The sequence below is a fragment of the Metopolophium dirhodum genome, chromosome 3 (genome assembly GCF_019925205.1).
Source record: "Metopolophium dirhodum isolate CAU chromosome 3, ASM1992520v1, whole genome shotgun sequence".
Lineage (NCBI taxonomy): Eukaryota > Metazoa > Arthropoda > Insecta > Hemiptera > Aphididae > Metopolophium > Metopolophium dirhodum.
In genome coordinates, this window is record NC_083562.1 from 25,746,397 (window position 1) to 25,754,658 (window position 8,262).

An 8,262-nucleotide genomic window follows, 5' to 3' on the forward strand; every position below is an offset into this window, starting at 1 on the left:
TTCTTATATTAATTTATATAATATCTATGGACTATAATATTATAAGCAAATACTCAAATATAAATAATAAAATATCAATAACATCATAATATTATGATCACAACCAACGCTTCCAAGAAATCGTCTCATTTTTTTTAAATTTGTGGGATCAGGTTGAAGTCGTGGAGTTGATACGAATATGTATAATATGCGTTGCATCAGTTGCATGGAGCCATGGACACCATAATCTGACGACCCAGTTCAAAACTACAACAAATGTGTAACGTAATGTAAATTATAATATTTAAAATGCTCTCTCATGGTCAATAATTTAACTTTATTTTATTGCGTTCTTGAACTGAAATCGTTATAAGGTGGTCTATAATATGGTGTACATAACTCGGATTTGTTATAACTCGAATTGTTGCAGTTTTGAACTGAGGCATCAAAATATGTCCATTATTACTTTTTTGATTTCTTGAATTTGCACCAAAGTGTACGATACGATGCGCAAAATATCGTTTGTGTGAAAAGGCGTGATGATGGGAATATTCAATATTATAAGATGTTTATTATTTTCGTCTATACTAATTATTTTATAAAAATGCGTATTTAAGTCTATGACGCCGAACTCTGTGTAATCTGAGTAATCTGACCACGCTTGGCTGTAATTTCTTCAAAAGTAGACATCAGGATCGTCATGCATCATGCATGTATATGGATTAACAATCATCTTAAAATCAGCACGAAGTCTTACTTGATCATTTTTCTTAGGAATACCTGGACGATCGGAGAAGCACATTATATGTTAGAAGTAGCGGGGTTAATAGTTTCAATAATATGTTTCCGTCCAACAGGCGTTGTATTTCTGTATCCGCTACAGCGGTTAGAGCAAAAGATACGGCCTGGCCCTGAAGAGCTTGGGAATGTCGTTGTCCTTTAAACGAATGGATGCTGTGCTATGATTATTGTGCCAGTGTGATTGGAAAACAAAGCAACATATTGTTCAGGTATCATGTTGATGTCTGTGTTGTTTTGTTTCGAATAGAAGATATTTGATTAGTGGAAATCATAACTTAGTATTTATTCGCAAACCAAAAGCATTAACCCAGTCACGCCCGAATAATGGAACACACCATTACCTTAGTAAGTTAATTTCCAGAGGTAGGTTTAACACTTAGTTACCTACGAAGGCGCAGTGAAACTGAACATTCTCCCAATATTTAAACAATAAAAGTACATAGAGTAGGTACTCACCTCTCAATTACATTAGTTTTGGGTCTTATATGATCTTATTTGCTTATTGTTCTGTGCAGATTTATATTAAATAAAAATGAATTGATATATTGGTGATCCTTATTTCATTGCTGTACTGCAATTAATGGCGCGTCGTTAGGACTTTTAAGTTATAATAAGTATTAATTAGTGTTATATTTTAAATTCAGGTTTCCTGAAAACATTCTATTTTAATTATTTATTTTTGAGATGTGAAATTTATCGGAGAGATCGATATGCGGTCGGGTTTCTCGGGGACACAATACGAGCTCACACCTTCGCTGATAAGAGCATGCGCCTAGTTCTTCAAGGTTGAAAAATGAGCATTAATAAGTTTTAAGAAAAGTAACCATCAATATATTTTATTGTTTTTAAATCGATAAAAATACATTTTCGGAATTTAAAAAATGTAATTTATTTGTTTTTCCTATTATTCTATTCATAATTTAGGTAAAAATGCCTTCATCACAATTTGCCACACATTATATAGCTATAGCTACCTACTAAATATTTTTAACAGTTATTATTGCTTTTCTTACTGTGGTAGTATGGTAGAAACATACCATATATTATACACAGTAATATAGTATATATAGTTATATATCTACAGATAAATGAAATAAATATTTTTCCATTAAAAATGAATTAAAATTAAAAATGTAACTTATATTGATTTTATTTTTTATCATTGTTTAGAAAGTGACTTTTAGGCAGGGACTAGAACTTACGATTTTATTGGTTCCGAATCCGATTTGTATCCTACAAATTATTAAATAATAGTTTCAGTTAATACCAAAATTATATACTGGTTCTCAATAATGTATATTTTTGAAAATTTTTATTTTAGCCAAAAAAATGTTAAAACCACACAATATGAAATTGGTTTAATAATATTTGTAACATTTTTTATTGAAATTTAATTAAAGTTTAGTAAAAATTTAAAATCTCATGTAGGTATTATGCATACTACATCGGATGTACCTGTATGCCGGCTATACCTACATATACATACTATAATTATTAATTACAAACCAATTGGACTATTTGGATACTGTACATATTATCAGTAATTGAAAAATATCAAATATTTATCGTGTTATTGTGTTATTGTAATTGCTTGGAAAGCTGGACTACAGCAAAAAATTTTATTGAATTAGTCTAATTTTACTTTGCGGCTTCTTCAATTTTCAAATAATTAGCAGATACCTATCAGATTTTCTAAATCATGGGTTCTAAACTTAGAAAACAAATATAATCAATGTACTCTGATCAAATTTGTACAATTAACTTTTACATATCTACATTTAAAATACTTACCCTGTTGTGGTTAACCTGCCTATGGGTTATTTTAAATAAATAGTTTTGTTAGGTGGGTTGTAGCCTCCAGGGCTCCAGAATTTTAACCTTAGTAGCGCCTATGCTTCCATGTCTTAATGAATCTATTGATATAACTTTTATTCAAATCGGTCCAGTTGTTTTTGAGATTAGGGAGTTCAAACACACAAACTCTTTAGCTTTATAAATAAATTATGATATCAGTAGGTATTACATTCAAATTTGTAAAAAAAAATATTTTATTTAAACATACCGTAAATAATGACAGTAATAATTTAACGTTATACTAGTTAGGTAGGTACTAATATAACAAATTATTTTTTACTAATGTAGGTAGGTACTAGGTATATTAACATTAATTAACAATAATAATATTAATTATTTTTGCATTTTAAAGAGGGACTCATACAGGGATTTGTTGGCTCGCGGAAAAGAAAATTTTTTTCTCTGTATATAGGGTTGCCATTATACGGTACGTACTTACTATAGGAACAGACATACTTATAGCCTAAAGGGTAAGTAATAAAACATACCTGTTACATTAATGTTAATTGATATATTGTGAAATAATATCAAGACTTATTTTTTAACAAAAAAAAAGCTATGCATAGGCTGATTTTAATTTTATGTGTGTGTGGATAAAATGCCTGTGATGCAATGGGTAGATAACTCGCACAGTCGTACCTATATTAACATCCGACTATATCGGAGTCCTACGTTAATTATACACAAGAATAGCTAATCAAAGTGGCGTATGTATATTGTATATATATTGTATATCTATATAACTATATAAGAACTTCATTAATTTAAAATGGGCTGCCTAAAATACGTATAGGTTATCATATATAAGTATATAACTTACAGCAAAATCCTATGTGAGCCCATCTTAAAATTTTAAAAATCCCTTCTTATTGCACATTTAGAGCATTAGAGGAACCACTATTCCAAATTTCAAGTTCATACGATATATATTTTGTCGTTGTTGAGAAATAGCGATGAGCGTGAGTATAGCGATGAGCATGGCGTATAGCCGTATATAATAGTTACTGATATTTATCTATGATTAGTGCTTCAGTGGATAGTACTAAATACCATAGGGCATAGTAATTATTAGTAGGTTGTAGTTATTAGCAGGTATAATACCTATAATGTAAGAACTAGTAGTAAAGAAAATGTCTAATATTATGGGGACCATTTTTTTTATACCTACTTAATGTTTATCATTCAAATATTTACTTTATACAATATATAATAATATAGGTTTAAACAAAAATTAATATTATTCATTTTTATCAAATTCTCATTATTTATATGTAGGTATAGGAGATAAATTAAAATATTTTGATGACTAATTTATTATTCTGATCATTGTATAATAGTGTGTAAAATATATAGTGTGACAACAAACTAATATTTATTATGTCACACTGTCACCACAATAACACCATACCACCATTACTACTAATTAATGCTTTCATTAAAAATGTACGTCAATATAGCAGGAAAAATCCCGTTGTTAAATGATATTATTTTAATTACAAAATGATTCACAAAAACAAAATAATGATTAATAACTATACCGATCAAACTGGTGTAGTTTTGTCTCAATTTATCTTAACAATAATATTTTTGTGACCAGTCGATTGACCGTGACATTTTGAATTGTCTGACATATTATTCTACGCTTAAAACTTAAAAGTAAATCAACATTTTTATATTTTCTGTAATTATTTTATTTTTACTTAAAATGCATGTATCTATATTACTATATGTACTTATACTTATTTATTAATATATTATTACCTATATTATAATATAATTAAATATTTAAATGTATAATGTACAAGGCTGGGCATTAACGAGTTAAAGCGTTAAAGTTAAGTTAAAAAGTTAATTTTATTTTAACTTTTTAACTTAACTAGTTACTTTTGGCTTTTAACTTAACTGTTAAATTACTAAATTTCTTTCTTAATTAACGTGAAATTAACGAGTTAATTTTTCATTTTAAGAAGTAAGTTAAGTTAATTTATTTTGTTTTTAATTTTATAATATTTCACTATTTCAGTCTATTTCGTTTTCATGTCAACAAATATGTATCGTAAATTGTTTAAAGTTAAAAATTTATATCATTCGAATCTAACTTATATGGAAATACTGTATGAAGTATTAACATTATATCCTAAAATTTAGTTTTGGGTTGGAAAAAAATTAAGTACGCTAGCGTTGTATAAACAATTAACTTTTTTTTAACTTAATAAAAAGCTAATAAAAAGTGTGGATTAACTTTTAACTTAACTGAGTTAACCTATAGTTAAATTAACTTTTACCTTTTAACTTTTTGTTATTGATGCATATTAACTTAACTTAACCAAGTTAAAAAAAATCATTAACTTGCCCAGCCTTGATAATGTATAGCGGTATAGGGCTAAGGCATAGGTGTAAGGTGCTGGTAATTAGACTTTACAGTATAGACCGAATAGTTTATAGTACCAACAACCTACTAATATTATAAATTATAATATATCTACGTCCTATTACTTTTCTTGAATTTCTAGTTGATAATTTGTTTCTGCCAAATAATGTATTATATTATTATTATAGGAAGGTAGAAAAATACTATAAGGTAGGTAGATGGGTGCCCAGTGCCCGTACAAGTATATTGTACCACGAACATTTAATACAAATTAAAATATTAAATGCCCGTAAATGTAAATTTAAATTTTTATATGAATGACCTTCTTTAAAAAAATGTTTAACAAGAAATTGAATATAGTTAGGTATATTTAAAAGTTTTTATTTTTATTTCAAAGAATCGAGGACATGAAATTATACAAATTTGTGCCTATATATTTTGCCTTTAAAAATATTTGGAGATGGTCTTATGGGTACAACAGCGAGAGTAAAGGGGGGTTCACACTTACACCGTGTCGTGTCGAGTCGTGTGAAAAATTTTCTCTAATTGGCTGAACCGCGTGGTTCTATTGAGGTTTACCATATGGTGTATCATAATTGTATCACACGATACCACAGTAACCAAACGATACCACATAGTTGAATATATTCAACTTTTGGCCGTGTGGTTACAGATTAAGTACAGAAAAATAATAACTAAAAAAATAATAACATTTACTGGAATTGATAATAATGTTTGTATCGTTGGTATTGTATTTTGGTATAAAACCCACGAAACGATGATTATCGTGATAAATATGATCACACGATCATAAAAACTAGATACAACACGACATGACACGACACGGTGTAAGTGTGAACCCCCCTTAATGGTCTAGTGCACAGGTGTGGTAAGTGACATTTATCAAATTGTTCAGGACAAGCATTTGAAAGTTTACACATCAATAAGAATCTGAAATTCCCAATTTTTGGTTGAATTCAATAGAGTTTTATAGTAGTTATATAGTCTTTACTATAATTATGTCTTATTACAATTTATAACATGAGTACCTACTATGAGTACCAATGTACCATAAGTACTATTATATTCACAGATCAAATTTTTTCGTAGAAAACTTCATTTTTTTTTAAACTTACGCGTGGTTACGATTTTAACAAGTCAAGAATGTTGGTGAAATATTCAGAATTTGTAGCTCAGACTTGTCAAACTACAACTACTAGTTAAGTCACCATTTCGCTTAGCTATTAATCATTATGTTATAGCTTATAAGTCTACACTCATCCTTTTTTCTATGCATAATGCATCCAGCTCTCCTTAATACATTCCTCCGTCCTCGCACGTTATTCTTACAGCAATAATTTTTTAAAGGATATCTATGAATTTAAAATATTGACGAAATCCCTTAACATTGTGTTTATTTGGTTGAAATATTATAATAGACTAACGAGTGACGACCGTTCCACTAAGAATCGTTTTCATCGTGGGTACCTATACCTAGCACTATATAGGTACAACGATTTATTATTGAATTCAAATTTAACACCTTTGTTTATCACGTCTTAATATGTTATTTATGGGAATAGCCGAATAGGAGTATAGGACGTGCTACGTGCAGTTATGATTTAAAAAGGTGGGTGAGTGGATGTCGCTCTGCTGTACAGTAGGTTACAAGTGAGTCACTGTAATGGATGGTATTAAATTTGAATTCAATGATATAATATCATTGTATAAGAAAAACGATTCTGAGCGAATACGGTCAGTCAGCCTATGATATTATTGTGAATAAAGTAATTTATATATAACCTATTTACGTGGAGCCTTGTTTTCAATTTTCAATCCTTAGCTATAAAAGTTGAACATTTTATACATTTTTAACTACAAAATAATTATTAAATTATAAATTTGATACATTTTGTCATAATTTGAACTTTAAATGCTTATAAAAAAAAATTGTACCCATGTATTTTTAATATTTTTCAACTGCTTTTGTAACAATATATCAGGAGCCTTGCTTTTAATTTTCACGCTTTTATACCCAACAAATAAAATTTTATTCATATTTATAGAAAAAAAAACTAAAAAAATTGAAAACTGACAATGTCCGTGAACAGCTCAAAAAGAGTCGGATTATTTTCAAAATTTTACGTGTATAGAAAATACTAGTACAAACATTCAGTGAAATTTTCAAGTATCTACAGTCATACGTTTTTTAATTACAACAAAATAAGAAAATCGTTACATGAGAAATCGAGTGAATATCAAATGTTGTAAAAATATGAATTTCAAACGCTCATAAAAATTTAATTTGAATTTCTTGTAGATATTTTTTTTTTGATAAAGGTAGACAAACTTATGAGTAATCTTATATTACATTTTCAAATCTTAGATTTAAAAAGAAAAATTGTTATGAATTCTCAACTCAAAATGATTTGCTAATTTTCATGATTTTTCCGTATTTTGTCAAAATTTGAACTTTAAATGCTTATAAATAAAAACTGTGACTAAGGATTTTTAATTTTTTTCATCTGCCTTTGAAACAATAACCTAGGAGCCTTCTATTAAATTTTCAAGCTTTTTTACTCAACAGATAAATTTATAGAAAAAAAAACTAAAAAAAATTGAAACTGAAAATGTCCCTAAACAGCTCAAAATAAGTCAAAATATCTGGAAAATGTTATGGTGTATAGAAAATGCTAATATAAACATTCAGTCAACATTTCATGTACCTCTGCTCATTTGTTTTATAGTTGCACCAAAAACCAAAATCGATTTTCTCGAAAACAGATTTTGCGTAAAAATTCCAGTTTTCCATTAATTTTTCTTTTGTTTTTCACGTCGCGTTTGAAAACTACTGAGAAAATTTTACTTTTGACTCCCCAAAGTACCAACTAGATTCACTTTTCTATCAGAAAAGTTACTGTTGAAGAAAATCCAAGCACTTTTACTGTCCTAAAAGGTGATGACTGACACAAAAAAAAAAAAAAAACACACATCATTGTAAAATCAATACATTCATCACTTCGCTCAGAATCTACAATTAAAATTTATAGGTACCTATTAAACATAGATCATGGACTTATTATAATTTGATTTAAGTTCCAAGAATATAACTATAAAATCTAGGAATACCTACATAATGAATTTATTTATTTCGAAAACAGTAAATTAATACATAATATCAACAGCTGCTTTTTTAATATCACATTGAATGTTTATTGATAATAGTCAAACGCATGCTTTAATAGTGATAACACTTT